At 41.2% G+C, this 24,954-nt stretch overlaps 1 protein-coding gene across 3 annotated transcripts in view; it reads left to right on the forward strand.

Annotated features, from left to right (window-relative positions):
* The window catches only part of CAMTA1 (calmodulin binding transcription activator 1), a 422,644-nt gene that overhangs the window by 250,242 nt on the left and 147,448 nt on the right, over window positions 1-24,954 (forward strand). The window lies entirely within an intron of this gene.

Consider the following 24,954-nt stretch of genomic DNA (forward strand, 5'->3'; position numbering starts at 1 on the left):
GAAATCAGGATGTTGCTTTCATGAGAAATGTTTTTCCTGACAAAAATCTATAGTAGATAAAATTGAACTTGCAACTCGAACTGGGCCATACGGTTTTGTAAGTCTGGATACCTTCAAAACAAAGATGCGTTTTGACACCTGCAGGATGAATAAAATGGGACTGCAGTGAAATGCAGCAATAACCCTCTCCTGATGTTCCAGCAAAGAGGAAACAGAGAGGATTACAAATGAACCAGTTTCTAGAAGGCTAGAAACATTTTAGAGGAATGCTTTATCTTTTGTAATGTATTTCTAAATTATTTATTAATACCTTTGCTGCATTTTTCTTAGAAATTGGATAGAAAAGCAAAATGTATAGCAGGCAGATTATATGCTCGAAGAAAGACGCTAGTGATTAAAAAACAATTTCCAACCATTTCAAACACACAACTTTATTTTAGATGAGTAATCTGCTATTTTTGTATCGCTCTCCACCATTTTAAAGAAAATCCAGGATTCATTCCCTAGATATATGAGAAGACTGACATTAATGCAAGCAAGCTAAAAAGCAGTCAGAGAGCTTTAGTTGTTGCTTAAATAATCTGTTGTCATTTATAGAAGAGATGCATTTCCCAAACTGCTTTGGGACGTGCATTGGTTGCTAATTGAGAGGAGTTATTACAGGGGCAACATAAAAAAGTCCAAAACATGGACGACTCCTGCAAAAATGGAAAGCAGATTTTATGCTTTTGGCTCTTTGTGGAAATGATGCACCATTTGCACTTTACATCTGACTTGGGGGATTGAAAGCAGCCTATCTGTCACTTTATAGTTGCTGTAATACTGCCATGTGCTATTGGCTCAGCTAATGTAACAAGGGAGAGCAGCACATGCCTGAACCAGCAACGTTCCCAGGCAGCATTTTGTTTATAATTCTGGCAGCACAGCACGGATGTGACAGTGGCCTTATGCAAATGGGCTTTTCTCGATCTATTCACGGTACCTTTTACCAGGAGCACCTGCATTATCAAAAATGTATTTTGCCCTAGAGGCTACGCAAAGAACAGAAAACAGGATTAGTTCAAGGGCGTCTGAGGACTCTGCTGAGGTGTGGTATTGCTGGGGAATATTAAAATCCTAGTGGTGCCACTGTACAGAACCCCGAAACCCAGAAATGCCGTGGGTGGGAGCCAGCTTGCTTTTGCATGAGTGTACTGCCCGCCTCTTTGCCCAGCAGGATCTCACAGAGTGGGCCTGTATATGTGTTCGCTTTGGATTTTGGACCTGTGATATTATCACTGAGTTATCCTCACTGCAGGAATCACAGTCATATAATGGCACAACTCAGCTGGAAATTAAATCAAACCACAGACTCCAAGACACTTATTACTAGTCTCTGTATACTGAGGATTAGGGTTTTGGTGACACTTAAATTGAATTCTAATGCTATTTTGAAATATATAATACGCTGAATTTACTTCACCTCTGGTTTGAGTTAATGGTTTATTAAATTACGCACCTCGCAGTAGCAAAGCTGTTTGCTGGTGGAGGACATTGAGACACTAAGAGTATGAATGCAGTGATTTTGCTGATCTCATCCCCGTGCTCCCTGGTCAATTATTAGGTCTGCAGGTGGCCGTGAATGTATTATATTGTCAATTTAAGTTTCACCCTTGCTGGAAAGAAATCATCTGGGATTAGGTTGGAAATTCTGTAGTGAATCAGTACAGGGACTTTGAAGCTGTGCCATTTGCTCATCGATATTCTTGTTGCACCGGATGGTGACGCTTTATAAGCACGAATACTGTGTACCTGTGAGTGCTGGAATATTTTATACTAGCAGAACAGAGTACTGTTGCAAGTATCCATAGCTGCCCCTTAAGGAACAGTGGGGTTATGATGATGTTGGGCCATTTAGTACTGAAACTGTGGCAAATAGCAACTAAGTAGGCCGAACCACTGCCATGTTAAGGGGGAAAATCCTGTAATTATGAGTGGGAAAATGAGCAGGCTGTCAGAAGCACTTTGCCAGGGAGCTATTTATAGCAGGAAGAAGAGTTTTCTTTACCTACTCTCAAGGGGCTGTGCTGAGAAGTTTTTGCTAGTATCAGGGCAGATAAATAAGTTATTCCATCACTTATTTTTAGCGCACTACTGTTTTCTCAGATTCAAGCTTCTCTTCTTTGTTGTCTTGACCTTATCTTGATTCTGAACTGTCATATTCATTCCTTATACTTTGCTTTGCCAGAGCACTTCTTCCCATTTGCCCTGCTTTGTTCTTGCTTTAAGTCTTCCTCCATTTGGGGAGGTACGTCATCTTGCTTCAGATAGATGGAGAGTGAGAAGAACACAGGTAATCGATAAATACGATGTCTTCCTGGATCATAGAGATCTAGAGGGGATTTTGGTCTCAGGGCTGAGTTCTTATTTAAGCTTACACCAGATGTGAGGTCTGCTGTTAGGCCTTTTGCCCACGCAGAGCTGCAGCTAGTTGCCTTGAGTGCAAATAAGCATCCAGAGCTATAGAGAGGTTCGAGTACGTGGCAGAGCGCATGGAAGTCCTTTCTCCTCTGGAACATTTCATTCCAACCCAGGGGGTCTGCCTTTCCAGACACATTCAAAAATATACTGATTTAGTTGCTAGTGATTAAGACTATATTGCTGTCCTAGAAATGTTGTTCCACTGGCTAATTAGCCTCAATATCAGAACAATGCACTAATTTTTAGTGGAAACCTGACTTCCAACTTCTGTCCATTAGGTCTTGTATTTTTTTTCCTTCGGACTGAAAGACAGCTGTTACCAAATTTCTGTTCCCCCAGCACGATTGTACACCTGTGCAATCAGAAAACAGTTTTCTGTTTGCTTTGCTGAGATTAGTTCATCTTCATTGGTAAGCAGAAGATCTAATACAGATTTCTTCCTTTACTGGGTGCAAGATGTTTTTATAAGAAATTATAATTTCAGTTTAGAAATCTGGAGTACATTTTAGTGTGGGTAGCAGATGACTTCCAACAGATGTTGCTGAATCTCTCATTCTAATGCAGCGTATCTTTTTTCGTGCAATATGTGGTCGCACTAGACTACACAAGGATGAAAGTCACACGAGAAACCCTGAGAGTCATTTGCCAAATACGAGAACCATAATTTCCAACTCCTCAGGCAGTATTTTTGCACTGAAATACTTTATACCATGTAAGCATAAAAAGGGGGCTTTTACTGAAAGTGGGGAAACTGCTTTCCTTGTTATCCCAGAAACTCGTACTTGTTAATTTCCAGTGGCAGACTAATGAATGGGAGGTGGCCTTCACGTGCATGAACATGTGTGCTGCATTACTCTTGGTAGAAATTGATGAAGGTTATTAAAAATGTCCCAGTAATCACTTTCTGTCCTATAAAATTGCGTGCCCTGAAGCCATCGGAGTGGCTTATACAATACCTCATCATCTACTGGTTTTGTCACTCTGCAGTTCTGATAATACGACTTTGAACAGTTACAGGATGATATAAAAATCCCAGTGGGAATGTGCATCGTTTGGATGTTTGATCTCAGACAACAGACACCGTGTTGCTTTGGAGTCTAAATATAACACCTACCGCATGCAGGCAGAGACCAAACTCCAGTCACCTTCATGCCAGTGCTGCTGCGTGCTAGATGACGGTTTAGTCCTCAGTAAGGTTATTTGATGGCTTTCCCTAATGTCACAGTGAAAGGGCAAAAGCCTGAAGAGAATGAGCTAAACGACTTTCTCTCCTGATCAGACGTGGGACCTGAGGGCATAACTTTCTATGTCAAGAAAAAAGTGCAAGGCTTTTTCTTATCATATATTTGTTTTGGTTGAAGATCAGCCAGTTTGCATCTGCTCCTCATGCAGCTTCAAGAAGTACGTTGTCTAATACTCTGTTGGCTCTCACTAGAGTTACTAACGATCGACACTAAGGAAACCGCAATTCAGATAGAGTAAAGTGGAAGCTGAGGTTTTTATCAGTTTAGGCTCTGTAAAATAGGACAGCCTCTTCCCATGGAATTAGATTTCCCAATAATGCAGTGAGCACGAAACAAGTCCTTTGGATTGAACGTGTCTTCATTTTTCTCTCTTTTATTGCCAAATACTGCAAAAAATTGGTGAGAAAGACTGAAGGTATATCTAAACTTCAAGCGAGTGAAAGTAATGCATTTAACAGCAAGCTGGTGAAGGGACATCCGAGGTGAGGTTGCATCTGCCCATGATCTAGAACAGGATTCTTCAGAAGGCAGTTTGTCCTCCCTATAATTTATTTTATGGAACTGTACTGTATAACAGGGCAATTTCTTCCTGATGCTGCTGATCGTTTTAAGAGCTGAGGCTCTTCTTGTGCTGTTAATTAACATGTTAATTTCTGACCTTTTTGTGCATGCCTTTATTAGATAAGTAAGTACATTTTAAATCATAAAAAAGATAGCGTTGTCCTCAATGAAAAGCTGCAAATGTACAACTCGAAGAGCTTATCAGTCACAAGGCAGCTGAAAATAAATTTCAGATTTCACTAGATAGCTATCTATCTAGACTATGTGTCTGGGCTTTAGAGTCCCCACCGGGGTGAACTGTGGTACTGGCTAAATAGCAATACTGGTGAGTAAGGAACCATGGGACTCTGAGACTGAAGCCACTTCTCTGTGCTGTCCTCTAAGAAAAGGCATTTGGGAGATACCAGGCTGGATAAATCCAGGGGCTTTTGAAGGGCTGACCATAGCAAAGTGTACCAAATTCCAGAAGAGAGGCAGGAGTCCTGCCACACCATCATTTCTGGGCCAATGTTCTCCCACGAAATTTCTTTCTAACCCAGAATTAAAGCTTCATTTACAAGAGGTTATAATGATAGATAGTCCTAATACTGTCATTACCAGTAGTTGATCGTTTGACCTTCTCTTGTACTCTCCATCAAGAAAGAGCAAAGTGCTTTGCAAACACGAGTGACTCTCTCTCTGTTAGAGAGGTTATCTTATAGTTGCATAATACTTGGTGCAGAAAGGTCAAATGATACCCAAGGCCAAGAACTGGCTAAACAACATACTCTGGAAAAAGCCCAGGAATTTGCACCCTGTGGGACCTATCTGTGTGAACTGGAGGGTAACTTGTTTCTCATCCCTGCAAAAATAGCAGGCATTCTCAGAGAAACATTGCAAAGGATATCAAGCTCTTCAGCTTCTAAACAGCTGCATAAATATGCTTTTAAGAATTGTCTCTCTGCAGTCCTTAAGGATGTGCAGAAAGATCTGCACTGTTTGAGTGATGGAAAAACATGCTTAGCTGCCATCACTGGGCTGGCATAGCCAGCACTGGGTTAATTTGTAATAATGGCTGTTAGTAAACACTGTGCTCAGCCTATAGCAGGGTAGTTTTCTATGTAAATACATGATAGTTACTGTATTGTCAATGGGAAAAAAAAATCAAAAGGTAAGATCGGCGTGTGTGACCTAACATTGTCTTTAAATTTAAGAGATCTGCTGTTCAGAGGGGCTTGCTTTTGCCAGGGAGAGCTCTGACCCAAAGGAAGCCTTTTAGGAGTATTTGGCTATTGCTTATCAACCAAAATTGGGCAGAAAGATATTTCAGGACCTGGTTCTCCATGTGTGTGTGCATGTGCGTACATCTTCTAACTACTACAGTTTTTAGTAAATTGTTTGGTATGGATTGTCATGAAGACAACCCATACCAATTTAGGAGACTCTCACAGGTTTTGGTGGTTACCCAACCGTTTTAACCAAACATTTTAACCGTTTACCAAACTGGTGACATGCAGAATGAAAAGAGTGAAGGATAAGATGTGAATTTAAAGAGAATTTTTGAAAATATGCTGGGCCAAATTTTATTTTCTGCAATGAACTAAAATAGGGAGGAATTAAAACATTAGTAGTGTTTTATTATCACAATTTATTTGCATTTCTGTAGTCCTAAGAGCCCTAATCATGAACCAGGACCTAGTATGCCAAGTGCTGTGCTTTGTGAGGCTCTGAAAATCTTTCTAAGTAAAGAGAAATAATCCAAACTGATTCCCAGAAGATTAAACTGGAAAAGGGCTCTGAAAAAGCAACTTTAAGAAAGATACTTCATGAATAGAAATGCTCTTGAAATAAGCAATGGGGAAAAGACTTAGGAGGGATGGTAGAAACAAGTTGAATATGTGTGTGTAATGAACGTGGCAGCAAAAGGCCGTTTAGCCCACTTCAGTCGGAGGGAATATGCAGAGAGACCTGGCAAAAGCCTGGACTTCATAATAGCAAAACAATACTTGCACTTTTTTATTGTCCCTGCTGGGAGGTCCTTACCAAAAAGCGAAGGAGATTGTTCAGAGAAGAGCAACGCACTTGACAGAGGTAAACATGATTTCAGAGGACAATTTTAAAGAGCTAAAATATCTAATTAGAAAAGTGATGGCTAAGAGGACTGTGACAATCCGTTGTAGGTATTGTCAGATTGCAGGTTGTAGGTAACAGAGGAGGAGTTATTTAGAGATGGTATAGGCTGTCGGGGGGCGTATGGCTAAAATGAGTGACGGTGAACTGCTGAAACACATTTTGAGTGGAATAGACAGAGAAATAACGCAAGGTCTGGGGTGGTCACGAGAATGATGAAATCCGTATTACTTGGGATATTTGAATAATATTGGATAATTGTCCAAGATTAGAATATGGCCCATGCAAAACATGGCTGTGTTGCTAACTTAAAAGCTGTGATATTGTGATATTCTGAGGAAAAACAGTATTCATGCACTTAGATTACATACAGAGTATGTGCAAATGTAATGTGTATGCAGTAGGCAGCTGTTGATAAGCAGTTGTCAGGAATACCGAATAGCAGATAAAAAACAAAGGTTTTCCAGGTGCGCTTGGAATTCTTAAAAATTCAGATAATGCTCTTTCAGTTTATGCTAGACATATCAAAGAAAATTGTTGATTATTTTCCAGAGTGGATTTGATTTTCAACTATTGGAGATTTTCCTCAGATGTCTCATTCCTTGTGTTCATTAGTTGAAAATATCCTGCAGGAAGACTAATCAACCAGAGGTACTTCAAAAGCCAGAGCTTTTAAAATGGCTATGTGTATAGCATGAGACCTCTCCAAGGCAGGACACTAGTTAAGGGGATGTGTATTTAAAATCTTTATTAAACAAATATAATGTAGATACTCATATATCCTTTTATCTTTAGCTTTCAAGTAAGATAGCAATATTTTTAAGAGAATACTCACATGGTTTCCTGTATGAAATCCAGCAACTGGATAGGCAGATTTTCCCCTAGGTTTGCTTATTTGCTCTGGTGGGAAATAGTGTAGCAAACTTAACTTTGTATTAAGACAAAACTAAGTATTCTGGCAGAATCCTGCTGTGTTTTCAGTTATCAGAAGAGTCTCAGGAAGAAGGCTTTCCTTTTATGCATTTATCTGTATCACGGAGCTTAGGGTTTGTTCTTCCCTTAGTGCAAACTGGTCCTTGTTACGATTGTAGGAATCCCCCTCGTGCCACCTGCTGATGGGAAGTAATATTAGTATATGATGGTGTTGTTTAGGTGTACCTAAGGCTGTTCCCTGGCAAGAGAGACTAGGATTTAAAGTGACTTTGTAACTCCTTTAATGGCGTGCTGTCTTTTTGTGCCTAGGGTTACATGTGTGTAGAAGTAGGAGGAAGTTTCCCCAGAGTTAACCTACTGTGTTGTGACTGTGATAATGGGAGATGAGTTGGGTTTTTCTCCTTAGGAGACTTGTTTACTGCATCAGATTTCTCTGTCAGAATTCTTGGGTTGCAGAATTCAGGATCCTCCAGTATTCACCACTGAACAGCAGACTGCAAAAACCAGGGACCCTTTGGGGGAAAAAGTGTGTTATTTCAGTCAACAGCTTTTACATTTTGCAGTCTCAAAGTGCTAGTGTGTTTCCAGTGCAACCTGTTCCATCTTGCAGCAACATTCCTAAGGTAGCAGCAGAGCTGTTCAGCTCATCCTTTTTAATTGGATAATTTGCAATTATTTCTCACTTGCCGCACTGCTTTGCTGTCCCTGGCGACTTTATTTGTCCACGCATCGAGCTGAGGTGGAGCAAAGAGGCGATGAGAGTCTCCTTTCCAAACCGCTGTGGGCGTCTGTCATGTGCTCAGCCTCTCATCCCTATGTCATATGCTCAGTCCTTGTACTTGTTATTTATGAGTGCATGACGTTTGTGTTTATTTCTGTCTTTATCACATATTTTTGTTGCTCCTTGACGGACTGTGCTCTTTTTAAGAGATGACGTTAGTGTCCGCAGTGCTATTGGACTGCAAGTAGGACCTTCGTCGGGCACAGCTCAGGCAAGGGTCAACATGTTCTTAAACCGATATACTCCTGTAGGGAGGTCTTTGCTGCATTGTGGCTCCTTACAGCATCTGCATTGGACATTTAATACTTTAGAGAACTGTTGCCTTTCTGAAGGTCAGTCAAATTTTGTGCATCTCATGCTTATGTTCAAAAAGAAATAAATAAAGCCCACAACTTGCGAATGACAAACTGAACAGCTGTGTCTGTTCTGCTGGGATTTTCCCTTCTGAGTATAACATGAGCCCTTATAGGAGAAGGAATTCCTGTGGAATAAATAAAAAAAATCCCCTCCTCAGCTTACAGGAAGGAGACTGTAGCCACTGCATCAGGCTTGATGCAGTGGCTTTGATGTTCAGGGCTTGAGTGAGCTACAGAAATCAGCCTTGAACTCTTTCTGCTGTACTTGGCACTTGTACAAATAGCTTGGGTCTCAAACGCTGTTATTCTTTCAGTTTTATTGAACATTAAATCCATCACAAAAACATGCAGAAAGAAAAATGAATGCAACATCCCTCAAGGTCGCTTATGGGGATCGTTGCTGTGAAGGTGATGTAGCAGCACTGGGCTTTGCTGTACGAAAGCAGTGAAAGATCAAGAAACTGCACATTTCATAGTATGAACTCCAAATCATACAGCGATGCTCCTCTTTCCATGGAAACGTGCAGTAAATATGTACTGTAACCTACTTCCTGTACAATGAGGCACTCTGATTAATGGTAATTCTAACTGTTATGGGATGTCGTCTCTTATCTGCCATTTATTGACCTGTTTTTCTGTGTAATTTTCTTCTTGGGAGCCCAGGTAACTAAATACTCTGCAAAAGAGTAGCCATGTAAGCATTTAAGACAGCACTGCAGCTGAGACCCATTTGAGTTCTGAAACGTACTTGATTTTAAACCCAGTCAATATTTACGTCATGCTAATAAATCTGGGTACCTTTGAGAAAAGGAGAAAGTTTTTTCTGAGTTCACCTTGTAGTCTGAAGTGAAAAGAAAAATGCTATGGCTGTCAGACTAGGAAGCTGCTAAGAGAAGATACCTAAAATCACTTTTCTGTAAGTAGTATCGCTTAAGGTCGTAGGGTTGTTCCAAGCTTGAAGGTACCCCCATGTTTCCATTTGTACAGCTGGAAGCATCATCTTTCCAGGGAACAAAACCTTTGTTTTCTGGCTGTGTACAGGCATAGGAAATCAAATCTGAAACCTATTGCGAATGCAGGAATTAATATTACCTGCATAATAACTGGAGGGGCAGCTCTGAATTTGGGGAGACAAGTAGTATAAAGTTTGTTTTAACAGTGGTTTGCTGAAATCGCATGAATTAATATTCATGAGTTGAGAGCAAGTGAAGCCATCAAAGTTGCTTTAAAAAGTCGACTTCTTCATAGCAGTACTCTACGTGCAGTAGGCCTAAGCGCCGTCTTTAGGCATGGCAAAGAATAATCGTTCTCCTGTTTTTAAGTTGAGGTAAAGATTGTTGTTGCTCTAGGGGGGTTGTTGATCATCCAGGGTTGCCACGTGGTGCATTCTGAGACTGTCGTGTTATTAACATCATGGCTTTGGCAGGCATGTCGTCGTCAGCAAAAACATTAACGGCTTGCCAAAAGGCAGATGAGCAGAGACAGAGAAGCTAAAACAGGAACCAGGCCTCCCGTCCTGCAGACCTCGTGGTTCTCTTTTTCTTCTTCGTGGGACAAGCGATGTATAGAGAAAGAGCTTCAATGCAGCAATGGTGGTGATGCCTCCTAATCCCCTTTCCAAAGATATGATTGTGCCTTGGCTAAACCTGCCTCTATTATTTGAGCTTGTCTCACGATTAGAGGCAGGCTAAGACCTCCAGCCGCAGTGAGTATTTCACTGAGATGGTGCTGGCGTCCTGCATCGTCTGCAGCTGCCCCCCTCGCTGTGGCTGTTCCATACTGTGTTTGGGGTCTCTCGGTGGCTTTCTGCTGCCAATGTTAGCACAGGGCCAGGGCTGCGCAGGCTCAGAATTTCAGTCCACAACTCCTGCTGCGGGAGAAAGGAAAGAGAAAGTATGGAACAGGCTTGATTAAAAAGTACTTTTGCTTTTTCTCTTGAAGGATATTTGCAGTGAAAACTGTACATGAAATTTATACTCCTCTCATCTGATGTTGACTGGTTTTAGTGCACAAATTCTCAGTAGAAAATGTATTCAATAAAACTTTGATGTGGAACTATAGCTCAGCAGAATCTTTTTTAAGAAATCCAACTCTGGAATATTTATTTTGTATCCAGCTTCAGTTTTGGTGCCTATTCCTTCTACAGATGCCCTCGTTAGCCTGTTAACAGTTTATGAAGAGCTAAGTCATCAGCCCCCTCTCTGCTTGGATCCCTGCGTCACAAAGCTGCCGCCAGTGACTGCCAATGAAGGTTTCAGGGGAAAACGCAACTGTAGAGAGTGATATTTAAGGTTTTTCTTGTTGGCTTTTCCACCAGGCAAATCGATGCTTTTTGTTAATGAAGAGACTAAAGGTCTTGTGGCTCACTTATGTACTGTGCGTTATGCCAGTAGTATGTAAAATGTTACCGAGTTGGTGGGTGGTGATGTGGCTGACAGGAATATGGCGCATGAGATTTAGAGCCAGCCTTTTGGGAAATAGTTTTAGAAAGGAAAGCATCATAAATTTTCTTTTTATTATCCTTTGCTGCCTAGCATGCAAAAGGAAACCCTATCGGGGACATAGGATAGAGATCTGGGAAGGCCATGATGGAAATTTCAGTCTAAAGCTGACAGATACAATCCCCTACCGTGTTCTTTCTTGCTGTGGATAAAATCAGTGTTTTTGCCAACCATAGCATCTGGTGTCCTGTGTGCAGAGCAGAGGCTGGCCAAAGTCACCACCTAAGTTTACCACAGTGGGCGTAAAACGGTCCTTTTCGTTACTCAGGTGCGCCCCAGCTTCCTATTTGCTTTTGAGCTGGTCACCTAGATGAGTTTTCCAACTGCCAGCAGAGGAGAGGTTGCAATTCTGAGTTCAAAGATGTATAACTTGGCCGCTGACGCAAAGGTGGAGTCTACTACCACACAATCCCTGCTGAAAGCCATAGACAGTGTCCTTCCTTCCCAAGCCTTCCGGTAAGGTGGGCAGGCTTCAGTCAAACTCCTGCTTGTTCATTCGGTTCCCACCAGAGGCATCTCACAGCCCCTGTGTGCTGCCCAGGGACTGCATGGCTGCTTCTTTGCCAGCTGTAGTCAAATGGGACATCTGGTGAGGTGCCCCAGCACTCTCCTATCTACTGGCACGGTGACGATGTGCAGCTGCTTCTCGATACATCGTCCTTTTTAGCAAGCTGTTAAATGAGAACATGTCTAAAATGGCTTCTAGCCCTGGTACAAAAATCTTGCTTTACATAGAGGCATACCAGATGCATGGACATGTAATTCATCATCCATTCTTCTCTTTATCGGCTGTAGACCTCCCCATTAAAGGTTCAAATAGACTGGAAGCATTGGTTTAGAACCATCTTTTTGGCAAAGGTAGTTCATGATATGAAAGTCAGCAAAATAGCGGCTCACCTGAAGGTGCGGGGAAGCTTACTTTCACGTCCTCTCTGCTCTTCTGTTCTGCAGAGCAGAGAGCAAGGGCAGATGTTTACAAAATACCATGCAAGGCATCATGGGGACGTAATGACCAAAGAGGCCTGAAAAGATTCACTAAACATAAATCCCAAAGTTGAAATCTATGTTTAGCATTTTAGGGTCACTATAAAGATTTCTAACAAGCTTCTGATCTGGCATATTGCAGAAAAACAGATTCTGAGCAGTGAGACAGAGTACTGCGTCTGTGAATTATTGTCTTTTCAATACATTTTAACACAGCTGGAGGCTCAAAATACTGAGAGCCTTTTCCTAATGTTTAGTGATAAACTTTTGTCTCCTGTGAGTAAACAATCTGCTTCCTTAGCCACTTTTTTCAATTTAAATGGGAGTACATTGGAGCCTTCTTGCAAAAACATTTATTATGTCAAGCAAAATTGGCGGTTCTGGGTTGTGTTTCTCTGTTCCTTTTTCTTTACTTCTAGTGTTCTCATATCAAATTTTCACTGAAGAATACTGCCCAGAGGCATGGGAAATGGCATGTGGCATTATGAAATATTCCCACATCCTATGGAATACCATGTTTTTATTTTGTGACTGTTGAGGATTCACTGTGTGGCCTAAATATTGTGGCATCCTGTTTGATTTTTGAATTGTTAGATGGACCAGACACTAGCTTATGGACACCATGACCATTTTTCCCTGTGGTTTACCCTTTTTCTAGATTACTGTCCATAAGTTTCAAAATGCAACAGGATTCCTGAGTGGTTTTTAAATTAGGGCCATATTACAGCAGCACCCAATACTGTTGCTATATTTTAAATGGTGTCAGAGTTTCTATTATAAACCTCATTTTTCACAGGTTTATAGCTCGGCCATAAAAATTCACTGTATGCTGGAAATCAGAATGTAACAACTGCATCCCGGCTAGGTAGAGGATTCGTTTGCATGTAGTTTCTGAAAACAAAGCAAAGCATGCTTTCTTTGTGCATTTATTCATATAGGTCTGCATAATTACATTAAAACGTGTGTGATATAAGTTTACATTTTGAATTCACACATGGTAGGTGTGGGAAGGTGCCAGAGGTCCTCTGACTGCAGGTAGTAAGAGTGGAGGTGCTCCAGTGAGAGATGCCTCCTCACGGAAAAGTAAAGGGAGGACCTTCAGCTCCCCTTCTGAAAACCAAGTGCCTAGACGTACAAGAACGCCTCCTAAGAAAAAGCTGCTTTCATGATCTGAAGACAGGGACCTCTTCCAAATACCCTATCATGCTATAACTTAACGGCTCAGAGTTGGTTTTTCCGGAACTAGAATAACAAGAAAGGATGCAGCATCCTGCAGCAGAATCTGGCAGATCTGCTAATATTTTTGGTAACTTAGAATAAATAGTTCATTGGTAGTAGCGTTAACTATAAGAGCCTTTCTTATTGTAGAATGCTACCTAACTTTGGCAATGACACTTGTGCATACATATTTCCACTCTACAGAACAAAGAACAAATGAAATGTTTTTAAAACACAAGTTATGCCCCCAGTATACTGTACATGTTTTAGATATGTATAATCTGTAGGTTTTCTGATGTTTAGATGTGTGTCTGAGATGCAAACAAGCCTCCTCTTGATAGCTTTGCATAATGCTCACACCTGCTCTAGTATAATTTGCTGCATTTGGACATATGAGCCGGCTCAAATGAATTAAGAGCATCTTCCTAGTGTGCTGCAAGCATTTGTGTCAAAAGTAAACCAACAGGGGCTATTTGTGTCCCAGGGCGATGCACAACCATCACAGGAGTGTGACTATGACTTTATACACGTACTTCAAACACTCTCATCGATACAAAAACAGTCTCCTCTATGCACACAGTCAAATTGAAGGGCACGGATTCTATCTGAATGTAGAAAAAAGCAAAAAGCAAAAACATCCAACCTGCAGGTGGGCATTAAGCTGACTCCAGCTTTATAAAAGCATCTTTTGTGAGATTTCAGGACGCACAAGGTGTCTGCTTTGCAGGATGGCTCCTTCCAGGGAGACCCAAGCCACCCAGCAGTGCCCAGCTCTCCACCGAAGGGCAGGGTTCTTCTCAGTAACTTTCCTTTTGTACAAGTTTTAACTTTTTTCAGTGTCAAGTATGTCTGTCTTTAAACTCACGTGTTTCTATATGTTAAAGCATTCTCACATTACTACCTTGGACTGCATTACTTTTCACTCTGAGTTCTGTCTCGTAAGAGGCACTCTACAAAATTTCTTTTTAGTTGCTATAGTGGTGGGAATATGCTAAAAATTGGTTTTGTTTTAAAAGTCATCCTGACATACTGTAGGGAGAAAATTTCTACGTTCTCTTTCCCAGGTGCTCCTCAGTATTTCTAGTCTGAATCTAAATCTAAGCAACAACATTGTTACATGCATAATACATAATGACAGCAAATTTCTTAATGTGCAGTGATAGGACTGTTAGACTAAATCTAACCCTTAATCTAACTCACATAAATACGAACAGAGCCAGAATTCTTTCATGAACACACCTGTGCAGCCTTGTTAATTAATACCATGCCTTACATTTCTTTTTAATAAAGACTTTCCATTGCAGATCTTGTTCCCATGATGGGGAAATCTGAAATTCTTTGCAAGAACATTATAATAATAGATGTAGTGCAATAGGAAAGAACATATATTAATTTGCAAGTATCTCTAAACTGCACCGTTGTAGGAGAAGGTCTGCATGGGTAAGCAAATTCTCATAGTGCTTATTTGGCTTGTACTTTTGAAAGATGTCTGTCTGGAGAGATACCATCTCTCTGGAGCATTGCACCTTTGTTTGTCATAGATTTCAGCCTCAGATTGTATTTCACAGGCTGGAGGAGCTGGAAAACAATCTTTCTGGAACAGTGGTTCCCAAATTTTTGTCTCAGCGGAACATTCACAGTTCTCAAACATCCCTGTGGCCAACCAGTGTAGCTGCGGAGAATCAACAGACTTGCGGTTTGAACTGCTTAATTTGTTCCTACAGATTGTTTACATCTGGCAAGCAACCAGTTGTCTGTAGGCCCTCATTTGGGAACTGCTGACCTAGCTGATGCAGAGGCAGTATGGAAGGTGCAAGAGGTCTGGCTGATGGAGCTGGAGTGTGAAAGCCAACGGGATGAGAGACTCTTGAGGGTGCATGAAAACGTAGTCTGCCACTGACCATGCCGCAGCACGTTTTTCCTGGATCTCTCCTTTTGTTTCTTTTGGTGGCATTTAAATTTGGTAATGCATATGCACAGTAGAAAGAAGGTATCTGGGAAGCAAGAGTGGGGTAAAAGACCAAGGCATTAGTAATGGTCCTTTCACTTTCAATGCAACACCACCAAAAACCCAGCAATGCTGTGCAGTGCTGACACCTTCTCTGCCTCTCGTTATCAGAATTAATCACTATGCTGTGAAGGGGGTAGATGTTTTGCAAGTCTATAGTATGTTCCTACAGATACATACGGTATGTGTATATAATAGTATAAATGTAAATTATACCATTTTTATTGCCTCAAGATAGGCATAGGCATTGACGGTTGCCTTGGAAAGAGCTACAATTTCCAACAAATAACACAGTTCAGCACTCCCAGTAGAGTTTATTTGTAATATCTGATATTTGTACACATTGAGCTCCTGCAGACCTTCGTTTCTAACACAAGCCTCAGAGCTCTGGGGACTTGATTAAAAAAAAAAAAAAAAAAAAAAAGTTGGCTGTTGTGGGACTTGTCTGATTGTAGACCTGATGTTTATGCTACGGAAGTTACTTACTCAGAGGCTGACTTGCTTCTGCAAAAATAGTAACGAGCCAGAAGAAATCATGTGCAGCTTGAATCTATGTGGTTTCTTCAGTTTCAGTTCAAGACAAATAAATACCAGTGTAAATAAATACTTTGACTCTAAAGAGATGTGACCGGCTGTACTCGTCTCTCCTCTCACCTACCTGCTGACCCCTATACATGTTCCCTATAGAGATTTGGGAGAAAGAGGAGATAGTAATCAGGGAAGATATTTGAGGCTTATTGCTGCAAAAGTGGGATTTCCTTTAAAACACAAAAAAGATAAAAATATATTATTTGATCGTAAAACATATTAACTGTGTCCCCTTTTGTATAGCTCCAGTCTTCAAAAAGCTCCTACACCGTTACCTGGTCTGGACTGCATTTAGGGATTTATTTGGATCACAACTCTTATTTAAGTTTTGCAGTTTCTTTTTTTCTCTCTCTGTCTTCAATTTAGTATAAAATACCAAGACTAGCAATAAATGAGGTAAAGCATTTTAGATATGTATTGTGCCTTGTTCCTCTAGTTTAAAATAAATATGCCTAGCATATATGTAGCGATTAGTAACATTGAGATTGGCTTTTGATAAATTTACAAAACCTGAGGTTTGCAATCACTTTGAATTGTCACTATTACAGAAAGGCAAATCGGCAAGAGGAGTTAATTGAGGTTAGTCAGAATAGTTCGTAAATTTGGGAGCAGATTTTATTTGCTCTTTGACAGAACATAGAGCTTATAAAATCAGACGAAGCCTACCCAGGAGGAGCTGTTCTGCTCCTGCGTTCTGGTGCATCTCTGACCTTAGGGATCCTTACTTACTAGCAATACAGCAAGAAGATGGAAATGCTTCATTAGCAAGCAACATTGTATATTATCTGGAGAAGATCCTCATGGAGTAAATTAGGAGAAAAACATCTGTTGCTTTCTGTCTTTATTTCTTCATTTTAGTTCTCAATCTGGTGCTAATTCTGCCCTTTCATGACCTTTTTGTATGTCCCTCCCTCATAAATATTAGACATTTTTTGTTCATTAACTTTGCATGTGTGTTGCAACATTTAGACTGAATTGCTTCAGAGTCCCTCCCTATCGTTTAGGAGAGGGTTGTGACTTCCTTATTCTCCTTCATTCCAAAGATCTTACAGACCAATCTTAGAGCTGGAGCTGGATGGGAAGGAACCATGGGGCAATAAAACCCTAAACAAAGCGTGTGTGTGTGTGCATGTGTGTGTATGTATGTATATATACACAGATACATATGCACACAAACATACCTATATATACAGTTGTGTCCTTTTCTGGTTCTTCATGCCTCTCCTGCCCTTCTCCATCCCAGCCATGGGCTTAGGAGCTCCTTTAGACAGGCATGGCAGTATACTGGTTCAGTCTCCTGAAATGAAATAAGATAAAGGAATTATTTTGCTTTCTCTATGGAGAATAACCTGCTTCTGGAAAACAAGCTAATTGTTTCCAGATCACCTCAAATAATATCCTGAGATAGAGAAGCGCAGAGAAAAATTTCAGCAAGTTGTGCTGAGATGTTTCATGTTGTGACAGCAACGGAAGTTAAACTGCATAGAGATGAGACGAGTGGTTTAGGAAGAAGCTCTCTATCGCTTCTGCCATGTCACTGTGTTTCCGGGACTTCTGCCACTCCAATGAATTCAGCAGAACATACTGCTGCTGCCAGGCTTTCCTCCTCACAGTCAGGAAAAGGCTCCCCACGTCTGCAATGAAGATGAGCTCGAGCTGCTTGTTTTCCACCCGGCCGTGCTCCCCATCTGATGCATTCAGCTCTCTTGACAGGCGTCGCTGAGGGTGTTGCTTTTTGCACGTCTGTGCTGCTTAACGCTAAGTTGCAGCCATAGTCACAGTCACAGAGCAGTTTTGTTCAAGGCTTAAAATGCTTGCTCAAATTAATGACCAAAAATGTCAAATATGTCCACAGCTAATTATTCATTAGATGCATAATTAGTGTTGGATGATCATGACATTTTAGTGTTATTAATTTTTATACTCTAATAGGAATTAAATTAGTCTATGATCACAGAACACCAGTTTGAGCTCTGCACTGGAGATGCCTGTTATTGGGTTAGGAGAGCTGCTCTTATGAGTCCTTCCCGGCCCAAACATCCCAGACAAAATTGGACTATTTCATAGTCTTACGTAACGTACGTTCTTAAGTAGTAGGTACCTGTCTGTCTATGCTTTTTTGCCATAAGCGATTGCCAGTTACTTGCTTTGTTGTTGAGTGGAGTCTCCCTCTCCTCTCAAGAGTGACAGTTGTCTGTTGTTGAAAAGCAACAATCTGAATGAAAAATGTCTAAGGGTATTATTAGGCCTAAAAAGCTGGAAAGCTTTTTGTCTCTCTCATATAGTTAAAAGTGTTTTTTTTTTAATGTTCCACCTTCTGATACAGAACAGATATCCAATACATTACAATATCCAAGCAGAGAGTGGGGTTTTTTTTAAGGATTTGTGAAAGTATTCCTATCGCTACAAACCTAGCAGCAGTGCAGACTCTGAAATGATGTTTAGACCCCAATAGCTGCTGTTAAATAAGGACTGCTTGCAAGAAACTCTTCTACTTCTCATATGTGGTCTTCACTTCTTACTCTGCAAAGCATGTTCTTTGCTGTCTCTCACAGAAACCTTATCAGACAAATTATTCCAGCAAGCATTGTAAAATGAGGCAATAAACTGAGTTACATGTGACTGCTATAATAAAAATATGGTGATGAAGGTATAGGTGCTAGGCAAAGAAGCATTCTTGAAGATGTCCTTAGCAGACAGAAATAGTTGCTGCAGAAATAGGTGAAAATTACGTTTAAGAATATAAACTCTGTAAAAATAAAATGAAGGATTTTCTAAGCATGTGGCTTTCTTCACAAGCATGGAATTTCTGCTGCTAAAGGCTGTTGGTTCTGGGGAGCACCTTAAAGGACCCAACTCTTCATATGAGAGTTCCTCAGGCAGCATGAATTTCCTTACATGGGTGTTTCTGTTGATGTAAAATGTGTGCTGCATATTATGTTTATGAAATTGCTAAAGCGTAAGGAAAAGATCTCAGTTTTCTAGCTGTGTGGCCTGTGGGAATTGACCCAGACAAGTTAGCAAAGTGACTTTACAGGCTTAGTTCAATGAATTTAAAGAAAACTTTTTATAACTGCAAACAAGTAGTTATTTCTGCAAATGTTGATTTTAAGGCATTGTGTTGTGAGAGTGTGGTGACGCTGCTCAATTTCCTGAGATTGATTTTTAACTTCCTATTATATCTCTGCTCTAAATAGAGAGTTGTGAGATGCAGGTAGCCAGGCTAAACCTTCTAAATACTGAGCCTAATTGTCTTCATTAGAGCAACAATAAACTTGAAAAGAGTAAAGCCAAATGTATTGGGTTCTGTTCATTAAGAGACTGGCGGGTTTCTGGCTTTGTTGTCTTTTAATACACCAAGAACAGATGCAGGTTGACAAGCAGCACCAGCCAAGGGACGCAGTTTATAAGGTTCTGTTGAAACAGGGCCTGGAAGTAGCCAGCTGAAATCTAATTTGGAGCCAAGTAGAATAAATTGGAACTGATAGTTACTCAATTAATGGTACGGGCAGCAAGGTGAGGTCTCCTCTCAAAATAGCAGAATAAGGTTACTTGACAGGGAAGTTGGGGAAAACAGGGCATGACACCAAGTTTTCAATCAAAATCAGCCATTAATCATCAAAGTAGCAGGAGGCAGATGTGATTATTATAGAGAGTCTCAGCAAAATGATTCAAGAGAACGCTTCTCAAAAGTTTAAAGTGTGATAGAATCTAAAACCAAATTAGTGGCTAAGCCTTTGATTCTACCTGGATTAGAATATTTGCCAGATAGGGCTGCATAAACTGATAATATCTGTCCTGCAAGAAATAGCAGTCAGGCCCAAAACATGCATCGCCCTCTTCTTCTGGAGTTACTTTGTCAGCACTGATGGCTGACGTTTCTGGGTGGCCCAGATACAGTTTCCTGGCCCAGACCTGAAGTTTCTTCTCCTGATTTAAATGGGGGTATTTCTGCCCAGTTCAGTCCTGCTGAGCTATGTAGTTTTCTCAGGAATATTAAATCTGTTGCTGCTGAAGGATGTAGTGATAGATGTCTTTGACAGCGTTTTGTCTTAGTTTTATCTGAACATGCTCTTAGATCTTAAAGAATAGGCCTGTGAGGTTGTTGTCACTGATTCATCTTTCACCTCCCATATAGGAAGCAATGGTAGTGGGTCAGACTGACCTGTTGGGACCCCTTAGGACCCAAGTGGGTCAACTTGGCTTGAGCCATGTCCTTACACCAGCAGCAGTATGGAGTTCTTGATCTAAAAAAATGATATTTTTTTCTGTATTTTATTAGTAAAATGATGGATTTTGGAAAATCAGACAACTACACAGCAGGTGATCAAGAAGGCCATGTAGCCAGGCTTGCCTCTCCTCTCCAGATAACCTCACAACATTAGAAATGATCCTCTCCCTGTTGGTAAAGGGGCCTTTCTATGACTACTAAAAGCTTCTGCTTCTTTAAAGAATCTATATATTCTCCTGTTTGCTGCCGAAGAAGAGTGGAATTGCATCTGTAAGATAGAGGCTGTGCATCGTAGGGCAGCATGAGATTAAAGTAGGTGTGCAGGAGGCTTCATGCTGCAGAGGGAGCAGGTTGTGTGCCCACAGGAACATGCTTCCAGCAAAAGGCATTCAAGGTGATGGAGCGAGGAGCAGGAGAGCTGTTCAGTGTTACCACCTCCTTCACTTAAAAATGGTGTGTCCAACAATTTAGATTATGTAAAATTCTTGGGTTTTTTTATACAGTAAAGGATTTTAGACTATTTGAACTTGTCCTTTTGGCCTATGAAACCTGAATGCGGAGGTCTGTGTACTGCTACTTCAACTGTGCTTAAGGCGCAGAGACTAAACCTCTCCTGCCATTCACATCCTAAATTAGAAGTTTCTCTTATGCTTGAAATGTCGTGTTTCCTTCCTGAAGGAGTTTACTATGAGCAGACAACTTTGGTGTCTTTCAGTGCTTTTCGTGCATGCACAGAACAGCAGTGCAGAGTAGGTGGTTTGCTAATATATTCACTAGACGTCTTGCAAACTCCCGTGGTGCAGTGTTTCAGACGTTTGGATAATTTGCATAGTGATGAAACTGCCATAGTTCTCTCCACCACAAGCAGACCAAGAAATATGGAAAGGCTTCTTTTTATCAAAAGAAAAAGTTCTTGCTATGCAAATGGCCTCAAGAATAATATTATCAGTGTTGCCTCAGGCTTGCACAAGCTGAATGGAAGAGAAGCTGAGTTTATGGTTGTCAGCAAAATGGTTTTAAGCTTTATCAGTTCAGTATAGAAGTAGGAAAGGGAGACTCATTTTACCTGGAATAATAGGAATCTCTGGTTGCATTTAAGGGCAAGCCAAACAAATTATTTAACTAGAAAGTTCATATGTCAGTGGCTGAAAGCCTAGTGGATCATCTCTGCGCTGTTGTTCACAGGACATTGAGAACTTGGACAGCTATAGCTGTTAGCACAGTCTGTACCCTAATCTGGAGTGCACCGCTGAGCACTGATCTCCCTGTGAACACTGTTTGCCATGACCTGCGCTCAGTGCCAAAACCTACTCGCTCTGATGTTAATGCAGTTTCACTACTGGCTACAGCAGTGTCAGGCTTTGGCTTGCAGTGCAGAAGTCATGAAACTTGTCTGCAGTGAAAGGCTGCTTTGCTGTGTCCTTTTGGACCACCGGCATCTTAGTGGATCTGCAGGAACAGTGCAGTTCAGTGTTGCTTAGTCCTCTGGCTTTAATCATTAGTAACAACAACTGCTTCCTTAAGACCCATGCTTGAAAGCTTGCCAGAGGGTTCAGACCACTCTCTGCCTACGAACTCTGCATCATGAGGCTCCTACTTTTAGAAAAGGCTTTTCCCCTTTTTCCTGTCAAGAAGCATGCGACTTGTACGCAGACAATTTTAGGATGGGCAGTGGACCGCTATAAACAACTACAATATGCACCTGCCAGTGAAGTGCTCAACAAGATGTGATCTTGATCCTGTGAGACATCGTTTTTCCCTGGGTACATTATGACACAGGCTTTAAATAGGAAATTGCATATTGTATTTCCATGGACTTCAACCTTATATGTTTGATATACAGGATATTGCCCTAATCAAGTAATTATGCATTCTCCTCATTGAGTGAGTGTGTGGCCCAAGGTTATACTTAACATATCCTGCCTGTCTTCAGTCTGAGATAACAGATATTACCGTTTTGCAAGGCGGATGCCAAAGTGCAGAAAAGGAGGTAGTAATTGTCAAATGTAGTAAATTCATTTTATGCATCTCTATTTAGAGATATCTATAATCTGATTTTTTGGAATACTTGGAATGTTTTTAGTATAAGTGATGTGTAAGTCCAGTTAGGTGTTGTTGCATTTGTAAATGCTCTGTATTTACACAGATCTGGTCACATAAAATTATGGACAATAAGAGCATACTTCAAGACTACTTATGGCAATTTTTGTTTCATGTATTTGTGCAGAAACTTGCAGAAACAGAGGCAAAAAAGCAAAGCACTCCTCTAGCTCTCTGTTCAGCTGCCTTACCTGTGAGAACATCTTTCTCTCATTTTATTTGCCTGCCTTCTCCCACTTCACACTTTACAAGTGCTGCAGCAGCTGATGCTGGAAAGAAGGGAAATGATGCTCCCTCATGGATTGATCAGTCTTGATTCATGATCGTTATTCATTCATGCTGGTAACCTAGTTAGGCAAAGGGAAAGAAGCATGAGATCGAATAATGCAGAGGCCTACGAAAGGGTGGAATTAAAGTTTTGCGGGAAACTTTAAGGTTAGTTTACATTTCCTAGCATTTGAGCCTTCACCTTATAATATTTTGTAAACAAAGGGCATTTTACTTGTTGTATTTTCATTCTTTTAGCACATAAATTTATGTGGAAAAAACAACAGAATCTTAGGTCTGTAGGAACCTAACCCATGGGTCCTAGGTAGAAAATGAGTGATTTCAGTCCACACGCTCTACTGCTTTGCTTGCTGCTGGCAGCTGCAGGCTGTCTTGCATAAAAGCAAATCTGCAACCTGGTCTGTTCCCTGATAACAAAAGAGCACAAACACGTGTGACATAGCCTGTGTCTGTTGTGGAGGGCTCACTCCGAGGTGGTCTAGGAATACAAAAACCTCTGGATTTGTATGAGGTTTGGAACAGTAGCATGTGCTTACATGCACTCGCAGCCAGACTGAGCAGTTTAGCAGAGGGAAGAAGTGCGGAGAGGAGAACCCCAAAAGACGAGGGTGTCTGCCTTGGGAGCCAGAGCTGCCTACTCCGGCCAGCCGGGAGCATGTCCCCCTGTGCTCCTGCAGGTCCTGAGGCCAGTAATGAGCAGGGCTTGAGGCTTAGTCAGGGTTCAAGCCTTGGAGCTGGGAACTGCTCTTTCTGGAGCCCCTGAAGAGCCCCCAGGGAACGCCTGGTGCAGACTTTCAAACCTGCCTTCAGCCCTGAGCTGGCTCACACAATGCATTTCAGTTCCTGGGTGACTTCATTCAGTGCATGAGGGGCTGAACAGGCAGCAGCTCTGGGAGCATCACGGTTGCATTCGCACGCCTCTGTTCCCCACCTAGTGATACTACCAGCCTGCACATCTTTTCCCCAAGCACTTTGTCCTTAGTTCAGGATGCTTCATAAAACTTAGAGATTAGCAGTATTTTTAAACAAAATATATATAATTCCATTGTAAAGCAAGCAACTTATATAAGTAGAGAAAATGAGAGAAGGTGCAAGCAGTCTGTCTAGCACTGAACTTAGAAGATTGACAAGATCTCTTTTCTCAACAGTACCTGCTCTTACTGTCTTGAAGTACTAAGGATGAGTATTTCTCTTTGTCAGTGTGATATTGATGGGGAGATTTACCTCGCCATGGCTGTGCTCTCATAAAAACCCTTGAGAGTGCCAGGTGTTCTCTGTTTAATATTGCGCTGATAGCCTGATGGTTTCTTGCTGATAAAACTTCTACAGTTCTTAATATCAGCCTGTCTGCCTTCATCAGCTGCAGAGCTTTTGCCTCCTTTGGATTACTAGGATAGTGTTAGATAGAAAATGGAGAAAGCGTAGGCAGCCAATATGATTATTTTTTAATTTCACTCCTATGTATTAGAGAGTTGGTTGTGTTATAATGCAAAATGGAGAAATACTAGACATCGTTTTAGTGAGGCAGGAGGAAGTATATTTTTCAATATTCCACTTGTATCCAGCTACAGTACTTGAAGAAGGAGGAAAGAAAAAGCATGTTTGCAGCCTACACACGACTCCTGTGCACGTCCCATACAAAACATGCTTTAGGAACACGGTGATACTCGGAAGGAGCTGCAAGTCCTGCTCAGTGGTCCTTGTAGCTTGGTGGTCATTGCTAGCATTCAAAGGCGAGGAATAGCTATGCAATGGCATCCCTTAAGAGTTAATCTCTTCAAGGACAGCTTTTGCTGCTTTCATAGACTGTCCTATCATTTATCACGAAAATACCCTGTTATTTCATACAAGTTTGAACTTGATCATTTCCTGTGGTATACTGAGATACTTGGTATAAAGGAGAGCATTAATTAGTCCCAAAGAGGAAGGGGGTGTCAGATATCCTTTCTACTAAGCTAAGCTTGACAATGCCAGGCATGCTCACCCTGAAGAAGCTGCATTCAGCATTAGATATGGTCCCTTGGGTGCCTTTCTAAAAGTCTTCTCTCTGTGCTGATATTTACAGTTGTGTAAGAGAAGAAAGAATGAAACCCTGTAGCCTGTAATCTGGATTACAGAAGAAACGGTCTCTCTGCTCTCCTTGCCATTGTATTCTGGACCAAAAATGCCTGGAGCTGCATGCTGCCACTCAAAAAGGATGCGAGTAACTGGAAGTAGGCCAGAGGAGGCTAGCCAATGAAGGTCTAGAAAAGAAGGGTCTGGGAGGGGGAATATTGGGGATTTTTAGACTAAGAGGACGTGAAAGGGGAGGAAGTAGGTGATGGGGAGGATAACTTGAACTGGATGAAAGGCTGCTGCAAGGAGGAAAGGAATAGTCTGTTCTACAGTGGAGCAGCAAGTTCTGCTTGATCATTTATGAGGAATCCTCTCTTTATTCCTTGTTCACGTGACAGTATGGAGACATCTGTTCCTACAATGCTTGTGGAGTAGTGCTTATTGTTCACATTAACTTGGGAAAAAGGTTAGGTATTTGACTTTTAACCACATTCTTCTTTGGCATAAATATTAACACCACACACAAGAATTATCAAA

The sequence above is a fragment of the Rhea pennata genome, chromosome 22, assembly GCF_028389875.1.
Source record: "Rhea pennata isolate bPtePen1 chromosome 22, bPtePen1.pri, whole genome shotgun sequence".
Lineage (NCBI taxonomy): Eukaryota > Metazoa > Chordata > Aves > Rheiformes > Rheidae > Rhea > Rhea pennata.